The following is a 12,887-nucleotide window of genomic DNA, read 5'->3' on the forward strand; positions in this document are numbered from 1 at the left end:
TGATCTAAACCTAAACCAACAAAGCTACTGTAAAGCGTTCCTCCTACTCACTTGTAAACAGCGTTGCTCTTCTGGCTGTTACTCAAGTGTATCAGTTCTCATGTTTCAAATCCCAATGTGATTACGTCACATGCGTGTACCGCTTCTCACTGGAAGCATGATTTAGAGTTAAAAAGTACTTAAATATTTATCTTTTTCACACAAAAAGTGTTCGTGTCACTTTAGAAGACATTAATTTAACCCTCTGTCCTCACTTCCAAGTGTCTTAGCAGCAACAATCACCAATGTGTAGAAAATAGCTCAAATTTTGTAGCAGGATTGCAAGTCTTGCAAGGAATAGTTCACTCAAAAATGAAACTTTTCTCATTATTTATTCACCCTCATGCCATCCTAGATGGGTATGACTTTCTTTTTTTCTGCAGAACACAAATTAAGGTTTTTAGAAGAATATTTCAGCTCTGTAGGTCCATACAATGTAAGTGAATGGGTGCCAAAATGTTGACACTCCAAAAATCATATAAAAGGCAGTATAAAAGTAATCCATGACTCCAATGGTTCAATCCATATTTTCTGAAGCAATATGAAAGGTGTGGGTGAGAAAAAAAAAATTAAGTCAATTTTTGATATAAATTCTTCTTCCTGCCCAGTAGAGGGTGTATGCATGAAGAAGTCATATGGATTACTTTGATTCTGATTTTGGCACCCATTCACTTGCATAGTATGGACCAAAAGAGCTGAGAAATTCTAAGAATCTTCCTTTGTGTTCTGCTGAAGAAAGAAAGTCATACACATCTGGGGTTGCATAAGGGTGAGTAAATGATGATAGAATTTTCATTTTTGGGTGAACTTTTCCTTTATGGATCCCTGCATATTCCGTGTTCACAGTGCGCAAAGGTCCCACATTTTTTTTATTTTAACATACACATTAGTAATCCACACATTAGAACACAAGAAATCAACAGTTTCTTTCTATAGGACTGTATATCCAACTGTGCACCTCTCTCATCAGTCTCTCCATGCAGCATAGACACCGTTTAATGTGCATGCATGCGCATCTTAAAGGGAGTTATTGTTGCAGTTCGCACAGAAAAAGCACCTTTTATCTCATTAATTTGCCTTTAAAGATGAATGAAACATTATTACATTTGTTGAACCCCTGTTATACACATGGCTGGAAATCACAAGCTCAGTATCCAAAATGTAAGTATACATTTAATTAGTAATGTTTCAAAGTGTACACTGTGGAGCGGAGGGGGGCGGGGCCGGGTCGGAATATCGCGCGCCCGGTCCCCAATCGGCCTGATGAGGCGCTCGAGGGATAAAGGCGGCCGGTGACGATGGTTCGAGAGAGAGAGAATTACGGGCATGTCCGTCATGTGTTTATGTTTGTGCTTTTGGTTTGAGTTCAGTTTTCATTAAATTATCATTTATACTGACAAGCCGGTTCTCGCCTCCTCCTTGCCCATCCTTTATCTGCGTTACATTGGTGCCGAAAGCCCGGGAAGGAGGAGGGATGCCCGTTGCAGAGTTCTTGACACTGCCGTCCACCCAGGGGAGCGCCACTGCCATCTGCCGGGTGACGGAGTAGCCCGACCGCCCGGATGCGGGGAACGGCCGCCGTCCGCGGGGCAAGTGGGGACTGGATACCCCGACCACCTGGAGCGAGGGAGCCGCTGTCGGGGATGGAGGAGTGCTCTGCCGTCCCCCAGAAACGCGGAGGGGTGGAGTGAAGACCGCCGTCCGCGAGGGGAGGAGGGAAGAAACTCTGACCGTCCGGAGCGGTAGGGCAGCTGCCAGGGGCGGAGGAGTGTCCCCATTTGCTGCCAGAAAAGCGGAGGGGGCGTTCTGCCCGCTGGGGGTCGAAGGTTTGACTCCGGTTCGCCCAGGGTTGGAGCGGCTGTCGTCTGCCTTAGTGTGGAGGAGTGTTGGAGGACCACGCGACGGTACATCAGAGAACCGGTGAGTGAGCTTTTTCTCTCTCTCTCTTTCGCACCGTGTTGGCCTTTTCCCTCGCCTATTTTGTTGTTGTTTTTTCCCCTCCTGTCTCCTCCCAGGGCGAGGAAGGCGGGGATGACCACGCGGGACACAAGATACACCATGCCCCAGGGATAGGGGGGGTGTACGTCATGCCGGTGGCACCCCGGCCTGAGATAATGCCGGGAGGAGTGTGGAGCGGAGGGGGGCGGGATATTGCGCGCCCGGTCCCCAATCGGCCTGATGAGGCGTGCGAGGGATAAAGGCGGCAGGTGACGATGGTTCGAGAGAGAGAGAGAGAATTACGGGCATGTCCGTCATGTGTTTATGTTTGTGCTTTTGGTTAGAGTTCAGTTTTCATTAAATTATCATATATAGAGACAAGCCGGTTCTCGCCTCCTCCTTGCCCATCCTTTATCTGTGTTACATACACATTAATTCGACATGATAATGGAGTTTGATTTGAAAAGAAGCAAAATCACTATGGTTGTTATTATTTTCAGAGCCGTTTAGCTGCAGGGTGAAAGTGACTATTTAAAAGTCTATTTCATATCATCCTCATAACACATCGGTTACATTTCTAATATCTGGAATGTACAGATATTTTCCTTTCTGTGCTTTGTGTATCAGTCAGTTTTGGTTGTCTAATGTTGTTTATATTCACATTCTTAATTCACAGATTAGGCCTAATATCTACATAATGTACATTACATGTCACAACCGATTTAGTAGCAAGGCCTCCTCTCTCAGGGATTCATATGTTTATAACATTCAGACAATAATCAAATCTTTAACTCACTCAATAAATCTAAAAACCCATAATTTGTTCCACAGAACTATTTGCTTAAAAACACATGTAAATGGCAGGACAGCTGAGGTTAATATGATGTATTTATGAATTTGTATCTATAAAGCACTTATATGAGATTAAATAAGGCCTACATCATATCTTTCAAATTATAAACATGATACAGTTTTGCGGGAAATGTCTTAAACATTATATTACAAATATTTAGCTTCAGACCTTTTTTTTTTTAAGTCATTATGGTAAAAACAGCTATTTTTCATGTTGGGGCCAGTGAAAATTTTGGCAGGGCAAGTTAAAATCTGAAGCACTGGCATGACCGACCCAGTAGAAAAAATCCTTAGCGTTGAGCCTTGCCACAGCATTCAAACCACACTAAGACTGATAAATGAGTTGGGGGAGGACCTTGCAACATTGTAGGGACATTTTCTAGGACACCAGCCAACACTCACAAATCCTTTCTTGTCTCCCTCTTTCCCTTCGCCGTACCCCATCCTGTCCTGCTGTGTGGCATACCATTCCCCGCTCACACAGACAAGAGGATTTCAGGATCTTACATCAGAGAGTTCAGTGTTCAAATAAGCTGGACTGTAGTGCTATGATGAGGTAATGAGAGAAAGACGTGTGGAAAGACCTCCCGAATGAGCCCCTCTAAATTTGACATCAGAGAGGAAAGAGCCATTTCCTATTAGAAATTTCTAATGAAAGATCTGGCTCAAATAGAGAGCAGTTGGATGTTAAATCTCTAATAATCAGACATGAGTTTTTGAAACATACAGATAAGCTATGATAGCTTATGCAGTATCTTAATTTAAGCAATTACAGAAATGTGCCCGGTTTCATTAGTTGGTACACAACTGCCTGAAAAATGCCTTCTTAAAAAAAAAAAACTGTACCTGAGAACAGGCAAAAATGATAATCAGGTAATGATGCTACTGTTACTGAACAGACTGATCTCACAGTGAAATCAGAAAAGGTAGGTCGAATTTTCTTTAGCAAAAATCTGTCTGTGCTTACTGAAATATTAACAGTAAGCCAGTGGCCAAAGCGGTGTTGTTGGGTGTATGTGTGAGATTAAATTTCCAGGTGAAATGTCCACGATGAGGCACCAAAAGAGAGTTCTGAAGAGAGTTGTTTTCTGTTGTACAGGCTGTACAGTGAGGAGAAATGCACATTTTATAAACTGTACTCCCCAACTCAAACCCCTAACCTAAACTTAACTATCAGTGGAGTAATCATGTCATGTTAGAGGGGAAAATGCAACCTCCGTATATTAAAGGCAAAATATGGTGATGCATATGGATGAGATGACTCGCTCTAGACAGCAAGGGTACACACAACCCCCTTAACCACAGAGCTTGTAAAAGCAGATGGTGTAGCTAATGCTTGGAGAAAGGGAATTCCTTGTCTTTATGGGATTATGCGAACAAGATTATTTCCTGGTTTCTTCGCGGTATCCGAACCTTGGTCTCCCTGGGTTTCCCACATTGATGCTCACCACAGGGATAGGTAAACACGCAGGAGCGAATGCAAAAATGTCTGATTGGAGATGCCATTTGTCTGTGGGTCAGCATAATGTGGCTTATCCAAGGGTACCGGAACTTTCCGACTTCTAGTGCGATCATGTTGTACCGAAATGAAAAATTAACTAACTGTGTTCACCACAGTCAACCTCTGAAGTCTGTGCTGAGGAAAACAATGTGCTCTAATATTTTCAGAGCAAGACAGAGGCAGTGCACAACCACAGAAACCAAAATTAAATTAGGCCAACTAAATACTGGGGTTAAACACCACACACAAAGCCACAAAGTACACTCAGAATCCCATTAAAGACAAGGAATTCCCTTTTTCCAAAAACTAGCAACCCATCCGCTTTAACAAGCTCTGTGGTTCAGGGAGTTGTGTGTCAAGCCGGTACCATTTTTTGCCTTTATGACACAAGCTGAACTCTGGCATCTCATGCCTCCAAGCTCTGACCCCAATGCCCTGCAGTGCCAGAAGGGACAGTGGTTCCCTAGACCCCAGACGAAAGAGGGGGTAGCTGGCTGGCTGCACTGCAGCTCCCTACTTTTTGTGTGTTTTATAATTAAGGTTGAGCAACAACCTGATGCAGTGCCTTGAGAAATGAATAGTCACACAAGTGGAGATGGGTTATGAATTACAAGTGAATTTCTATATACATTTGATCTCAGCATCAGCCAAATGTGACATGATATGCAAGAGAGGAAAACAGATCGAAAAAGTAAATGATGGTTCCCCATTAAGAAACACAAGTAAAATACTGAAGCTATAACCAAATGCCAAGAGACAAAAAACATGAAACAAAAAAATAACAAAAACTAGAAAACCAAGAGAGAAGAATTATTAATCTAAATATTTGTCTAGTTTTATATCCCCCAGTTTGTAATCTGAACATCAATTAACAATTTTTTTATATATTTTTTTGTATTCCACAAACACAGGTTTAATAAGACATTGTTTACACTTTTAAAAGAATAGTTCACCCAAAAATTTAAATTCTCTCATTATTTACTCACCCTATTGCAATCCCAGATGTGTATGACTTACTTTCTTCTGCAGAACACAAACGAAGAATTTACAAGAATATCTCAGCTCTGTAGGTCCATTCAAAGCAAGTTAATGGTGGCCAGAACTTTGTAGCCCCAAAAAGCACATAAAAGGCAGCATAAAAGTAATCCATATGACTCCAGTGGTTAAATCCACGTCTTAGAAGCAATATGATAGGTGTGGGTGAGAAATAGATCAATATTTAAAAAGCCACTAGAGTGTGTGCTGCTGGAAAAGCATTGTGAAGACACTGGAAAGTGTCAAAATAAATGTTGTATGTTTGGATGTGCACCCAGCTCTCACTTCCTTCTTCCCACACGAGCAAAGGTCTTTCACAGCTACCTTTATGCTTTTTGAGCTTATAAAGCTTTGGGGCAATTCATGGACCTACAGATCTGTGATATTCTTCTAAAATCTCTGTCTGTGTTTAGCAGACGAAAGTAAGTCTTCCACATGTGTGATGGCCTCACTGTCACAAAATGATTAGAGAATTTTCATTTTTGGGTGAATTATCACTTTAACTTATGGTAAGGTTTATGTTCAACCAAACTACCCCGGACCGGAGCATGTGAATTTGAACAGCTCATGAATTTAGGCAAAATATGTGAAACTGAGAACAGACTCTAACTGAATTTATTTTTATTTAAAAGTTGAGAAATTAACAGTTTATTAGATGTTTCTTATGACTTACTGTGAATATTTCAATGCACTGAACTCATATGCTGTCCTCTCATGGGCTCCTGCTGAAAATCACATTCAGTAACCCATCATAATTTAATTTCATGATAAACAGATCTCCCGAATGAACATGGCAACACTGTTAATTGGAGGGATTTAATGGGATTGTTTAATAGGATCAAATCCATGTGACATAGCTTAATATTCTATTTAGTTTGGTAGTAACTGGCACTGATCAAAAGTTTGTTCAGGAAAATGTTTAAAAAAAAAAGGCAGTAGCGGTATTAACATTTTGTGGAATGGCATCTTACGTTTTAGGGCCTTTGGCACATGCTGCTGTGTTTTGTGGCACATCCAGTGGAATACCCATTTGTGAGTGGCATGTAGCAACTTCAAACAAGCCACTTACCTTTCATTTTCTACCATGTCAGTACAAACATTATATTGCATGTATTTGTTTTTTTACAGCACAGTAAACATTATGCTGCGGCCTTAAATATTGCTGCGACGACTCCTCAAGTGTTTCTTTAGACGAACCCGTTCCAAAATGGATTGGCATGTGCCACAACATCCTGTGGCACATGCCAATCCATTTTGGGACACGTTCGTCTAAAGAAACACTTGAGGAGTCAGCAGCAAAAACACAAAACTTTACTGTGCTGTAAAAATAAAATAAAAAATACATGCAGTATAATGTTTGTACTGACATGGTAGAAAATAAAGGTAAGTGCCTTGTTTGAAGGTGCTACTGTCAGTGTTGTTTTTATTAATCGGGCTAGCTATTAGCTAACGAAAGATGTATCGCTGTATAAATGGTGCACTCTTGATGCACCCGGGAATTATTTAATATTCTTATCACTGTTTCAAAGCTTCCAAGCATTTATTTCCATGTGGAGCTATCTGATCGTTCAAAAATAGCTCCACTTGAAACATATCGTATTTGATAGTGTATGCTAAATATTTTTATGGCTGTAAATTTAAAGTAACCTCTTTTATTGGAGTATTTCATGGTAATAACTTATTCTTTAAATTACCTTAAACCTGAAGGGACTAAGGATTTTTTTCCTTGACGTGTCAGTCAGCATGAGAGCCCTGAGCCTGGCAGGGGACCCCTTCATTTTGTGGTAGTGTAAAAATATTGCGACAGTTGGGTTTGAAATGTATGCTGTATAGTTTAGCTCTTATATTGTTTTTGTTTTATGCCCATACATTAAAAATTATGATTTATTGGGGCTTTTTAGAAAGACATAGCAGAGTGGTACATGGATTTATTAGTAATATTGCATGTCTATTGCACATATTGCATGTTCATTTAAAAGCAGGTGAATGTTCATAAACTTTAGTTATGTGATGCATTTCATTTGTAATAGTATCTGTAATTTCATTCACTTTAAACAATTTACCACATAGGATATGAAGGATATGAAGAAACTGGAAAGAGTAATTAAAAGACTGGTAACTGGCATGCATTCGGTTTCTAGAAAGTGGGCCAAGAATAGGCCTTGTTCATTTTAAACTACTCAAAGTTTTTAAGGCCATTCGCTTTTGACATGATTTTTTCCTCTTTTTAGCTCAGTGCTGCAAGGATATAGTTGGTACAGTGTGGTGCATATTTGGGTTGGCTGCACACTGATTTTGCTGGATTTACTAAGAGTGGGATGCAATCCTAGACTCCTGATGGGTAAGTTTTAAGTGTAAAGCATTGGATCAAGGTCTAGCTCAGAAATCTTAAAACATGCCACTATCCTGTCAAAAGGCTTATGGGATTGTAAACAAAACATAAATGCATGCAAAGAATACAGCATTGACCAAAATCTACATTTACAATAAACTCTAGTCACTAGTTGATTGGCGGACCCGATCACATGAGGTCAGGTGAGACACATCACTGGTCACTTAAATGCATCTCCTGTGACCACTTGTGATCAGATTTGGCGGAGAGGGACTGCGTTTCATTACAACATTCGTCAATCACTATGTCAGTGTGTTCCTGCATGATAATAAACCACAAAAGGCAAAAATGTGCATGTGATTTTTGTGATCCAATCACAAAATGTTTTAGACCTAATTTAGACCTGTATTTAGTGCTGACCACATCTGATTGCATCACCTGAAACGCATCTTATTACCAGGTGTAAACGGGGTCAAAGAGGCCATGCCACTAGCAGTGTTTATAACTTTAATCATCTTACATTCAGTTGCCATTAGCATGTGCTGCTATATCTTGTGGCTCATCCGGTGTCATTTCTGGTCGCTAATGGCATATGCCACTGTAGATGCCACTAAAATGTGTGACACATATGCCACTGTATTTTGAGGTACTTGGGTGACACTTGTGGAGTCGGCAGCTTAAACATGCTATTTTGTTAGATTTAAAAAAAAGCTAAGTGGCTTGTTTGAGATTATGTGTGTGTGTGTGGCTACTAGAGGTACATTCTAATGGTGTATGGAATTATTATCTGAAACCAAATATACTTAATATATTGTACTGCATGTCTCTACAGACTGAAAGAACAGACAGCTCCATTATTTGTCAAATGAATATCTTAATGGTTTTAACCTGAAAGAATTCAAATTAATTCACTTTAAAACATTCAGTCTCTTCACATTCACTGCTTTTGAACGTGTATAATGAAAAAGGATAAGGATGTGAAACGTTCCAATTTTTAAATATGAATGCAATGATTGTCAACTTACAATATATATTTCTTTGAGTTATGTTTGTTTTTACATAATTTTATCTGACATGCTTTGGTCTATGAGTCCCAGAAAATGGCCTTCCTCACAACACCAGCTGTGATGTCAACATTCAAGTTTTCTTCTAGGAGCAGGTTTGTCCTATATTGTTCAAAATATCCGTGATGCTGTCATGAGTATTGTATGTATTTTTTTTTTGTTTTGTTTTTACGAGATACATTTAGTTTTCCTCTTGTAGAGAACAATGTATTTAATGTTGTGTTCTTGTATTAGACTCTCGCAGTTAGGGAGAGGTGAAAGGTACAGCTCTGTATTTGGCAAGGCACTAATGTCTTCCAGCAACAATATTCACAAGTCTACCTTGTATGTACATTGCATGTTTATTCAACAGTATGCATAAATCTGTGTATTTAAGCACTCATTCTCTCTTAAGCATTTGACAAAGGTACACTCATAACATCTATGTGTGTGTAAACACTATCTCTCTTTGTGTGATCTGATGAAGATGTGTCCCAAACGTCATCTCCCACATTCTTCTCTTCTCCTTGACCTCAACCCTTGTTATTTCAACTGTAGGTGCTTTTCATATGTCATTCCAGACAAAGGACAAAAGGTGCCACTGTATAATCTTGCCATATTCCACATTGCTATTCTACAAATGATCGAAGTCAAACCTGATTGTAAATTCTTGGTGTCGGTGTCAAATATAATTTTCTCTCTCTTAATTTCACATTTGTAGCCACCACTCTGAAGAATACAAATCACACATTGGTGATCACAATGATATATTAACCATACAAATACAGAGAAAAGTTAAGCAGTTTAAATTAAGTTGTCAAAGCACAGAGTCCATTTAAAAAAATAAAACGCCTATGTTGTTTAAGCAAAGTTATAAAAGACAAAATTGGGTTTAGGGTCGGGCCGATAGACGCTGATCTCAGGGATCGACGATGGTCAGGGTGATCGCCAATAACTGATTCCTTTGATGATGTCAAGACGATATTTGTCTCGTTTTCCCATTAATGCGTTCAATAATAATTATTATTATTATTATAATATTATCATAAAATATTACAAATAATTTGCCCGTAGACACACAGATACGCGCTTGAAGAAACACACATTATTATATTATTAAGAACAAATGACAAAAAAGCTGTCTATGCACATATATGACACGCTGTTTGTACGGAGGCGTGCAGTCTCGTGGTACAGGAGCATGTAAAAGGTACTCACTCTTTCTTTCTTTGTTTGTTTCAGGTATCATCTATGAGTGCTGCAAATGACCCCAGTCATCTCAACTCAGGAGGTGCTTTTAGTTCAGTTTGCTTTATTTCCACAGGGCAGTGGCATTATTTTTTTGATCACTTCAGTATTTTAAGTACTTTTTCATTTCATTTGTAGTACAATTTGAATTTAGAAATGTATTTGATTTAAGTTTTTCATTTTTTAAAATAAATTAATTTTCAATGCAAAAAAGTCACTAGAGCAAAAATATTCACAGATCTCTCAGGCCGGGGGTTGCCGATGTGCATGTATGTATGTATATATATATATATCCTGAAGGAGGGAACTAAATGAATTTATTCACACATGATGCATTTTCCCAGACAACAAAATACCCAACTGGTAGAGAATGCACAGATGTAGTAGGTTCTTTTACAAAGAGATGTTGCACTTCACAACTGTTGTAAAACCATCTTTCAAACAGTTGAACAACACACATTTTAATTACACTTTCATTTGATTTTTGGTTAAAATAAATAAAAAATAAAGTTCAAAGTTTGAAATCAATGTTTCTTGCTTAATTGTGTAAGCTTAACCCCAACCCTGCTTACCACTGAATGTGCCAGAAAATCCAGCAGCATGAGCCACAACTTTAGTGGCACATGCCACTCACAATATGGCCACCTAATGTGCCATAACTTCCAACAACACCAAAACGTAAGATGCCATACCAAAAAATGTTAATACCCCTTGCCCTTCTCAAAAAAGGAAAGCCCCACATAACATTACAGAGACACATCATTAAACAGAGGACAACTAAGTAGTACTTGATCGCCTAAAACTTTACACAGATAAGGTTAGTATGCGATTTTATCACACTAAAAGCGCAATGTGTACTTCTATTTTTATGAACTGGCCTTATTCACTTCCATTCTAAAATTACATAAGACATTTTTTCCATTTATAAAAAATAGGGACAAATCGAAATTATTTTTGTGATGTTCAAATTAGCGCCACAAATGCTGTCTATTCAGCTTACCTTGAATTGAACCGGTAACAGTTCTTGAAATGTTATTGAATAATCGTTAGGTAAGAACCTACAACCTTTCAAACAATTATCTCAAACGGATTAGACGAAGTTACCAGCCTGTTTCTAAATGATCAGTGGTTGGGTCTTGAAACCTAGTGAGCTGTCTATATCGTTTTTAGCAGTCATTGGCGCGGTCAGTCTCAGCAGCTGAGGTTTTGAGGAAGAGCCAATGAGTCGACTTACCTTTAGATTCACAAGTCGAGCTCTGGCAGCTTTCGGTAAGAAAGTGTTGCATGCTGTATAGTGGAGCAAAAAAAAAAAAAAAGGCCTTTTCCCAGAAAAAGTACCCGTAAAAACAGACAGACCCCAGTAACACTGTACTGAACGAGCAGCTGAACTAAAAAAAATGTCCCGAAAAAGGCAAAAGACTGACAATAAAACACTAAACGCACTATGCACAAGGAAAATACTATTGTGAAATCTTCACGTAGTCTCAGAGCATCGGGCTCTGATAGAGATTACAGATGCATGCATGCACGAAAAACAGCACACGACATTTGTATGACATAAACGCTACTAAATACAATCGAAAAGAGAGAAACCTGACATTACATCAGATTTGTTAAGTACAGTGGTCATCAGTTATAGCAATCTGATCTACGGTGCAAAATGAAAAATAGGGCAGTCTGAAGCTGCTACTCGTTGATAGAGTGACAGCAGATTAACCGATGCCAGCTTCTTCAGTAAAGTGCAAAATAAAGATTGCGACCGATCAAGTCAGCGATGTAGTGAGCAGCCTGGCTGCAGTCACGAGAAAATAGCAAAGGTGTTCCACATAGAAGAGTGCAAATATCCAGGGATACGTGCGGAGTGTCCAGAGAAAGCGCTGTGAGCGTCGGCTCAGACTCTAGCCTCTGCAGCCATTTTGTTCAGTATAAACACAGCAGACGTGCAGCTCATTTACAGAGGGAGGGGTGTCGCCGAGGTAATTTACATATGACGTTCAATCAGCCAATGAGCAAACAGGCATTTTGTACGGCGGAGGCCGGTCCATAAATGGTTTCAAAAAGCGTCCATTTGGAATTCAAATAGGCTGGAATGGGCGTTCAGCTAAGACCCCTGCACGTTCTGCACACAAACAAACAAACAAATCAATCAAACAAACACTGTGTGCTTCATTTCACACTAGCTCAGCATGAACGAGTTGGTTTGTTGTGGTAAATTATTCTTGCAGGTCTGTGTCTTAATTTTCATTTATACCTGTATTTATTATTGAATGTTAATGAGCAGAATGATTGCATGACACATACCTACATGCATGGTGGATATAGTAATATAAGCAAAATACATCTAATACATCTTGGCACTGTTTGACCTAGAGTGTGATTCTTGTGTTATATTTTGAAATAAAAAATTGAGAGAGAGAGAGAGAGAGAGCAGCTGGGTCCAGATCTTGGCTGTTGTAATTTCCCATGGGACAAAAAAGGGGGAGGAAAAGACTGGAAAGAAAATAGAGAGAAATGCTGTTCATTATGCTGTAAATTTCATATGAGCAGCTTTAAATAAAACCTGCTTGTGACTGACACCACTGGGGAGTCATTGTTTCTGTAGTTGTTTTAAATTTGATAATTTAAGATGTTCATAATTAAAAGACTTTGCATTACTCACCACACAACATGGCTATATTTAAAATTCCCACAAATCTTTTTTTATTCATCATAAGTAACACATGATGAAATAAAATAACAAGCCATAAATCTGATTCCTATTCAGAAAACATATGGTCTTGTTGCCGCTCTCAAAACACTGTTGCAGCTCAGCCTCTCTCATCAAAGTAATTATGGAAAATCAGACCAGTGCCGGTTTTATGGTGTTTTGGGACTTGACTGGTTAATCAGATTTATTGCA

General features: G+C 39.2%; 1 protein-coding gene across 1 annotated transcript in view; it reads right to left on the minus strand.

Moving 5' to 3' along the window:
* Positions 1-11,879, minus strand: part of tnrc6c2 (trinucleotide repeat containing adaptor 6C2) — a 70,422-nt gene extending 58,543 nt beyond the window's left edge. Inside the window, exon 1 of the mRNA XM_052140712.1 lies at positions 11,223-11,879. The gene's annotated coding sequence lies outside the window, so the exon portion shown is untranslated. The remainder of the gene's footprint in view (positions 1-11,222) is intronic.
* Between the last annotated feature and the right edge of the window lie 1,008 nt (positions 11,880-12,887).

This window comes from Xyrauchen texanus, chromosome 13, assembly GCF_025860055.1.
Source record: "Xyrauchen texanus isolate HMW12.3.18 chromosome 13, RBS_HiC_50CHRs, whole genome shotgun sequence".
In the NCBI taxonomy this organism is placed as follows: domain Eukaryota; kingdom Metazoa; phylum Chordata; class Actinopteri; order Cypriniformes; family Catostomidae; genus Xyrauchen; species Xyrauchen texanus.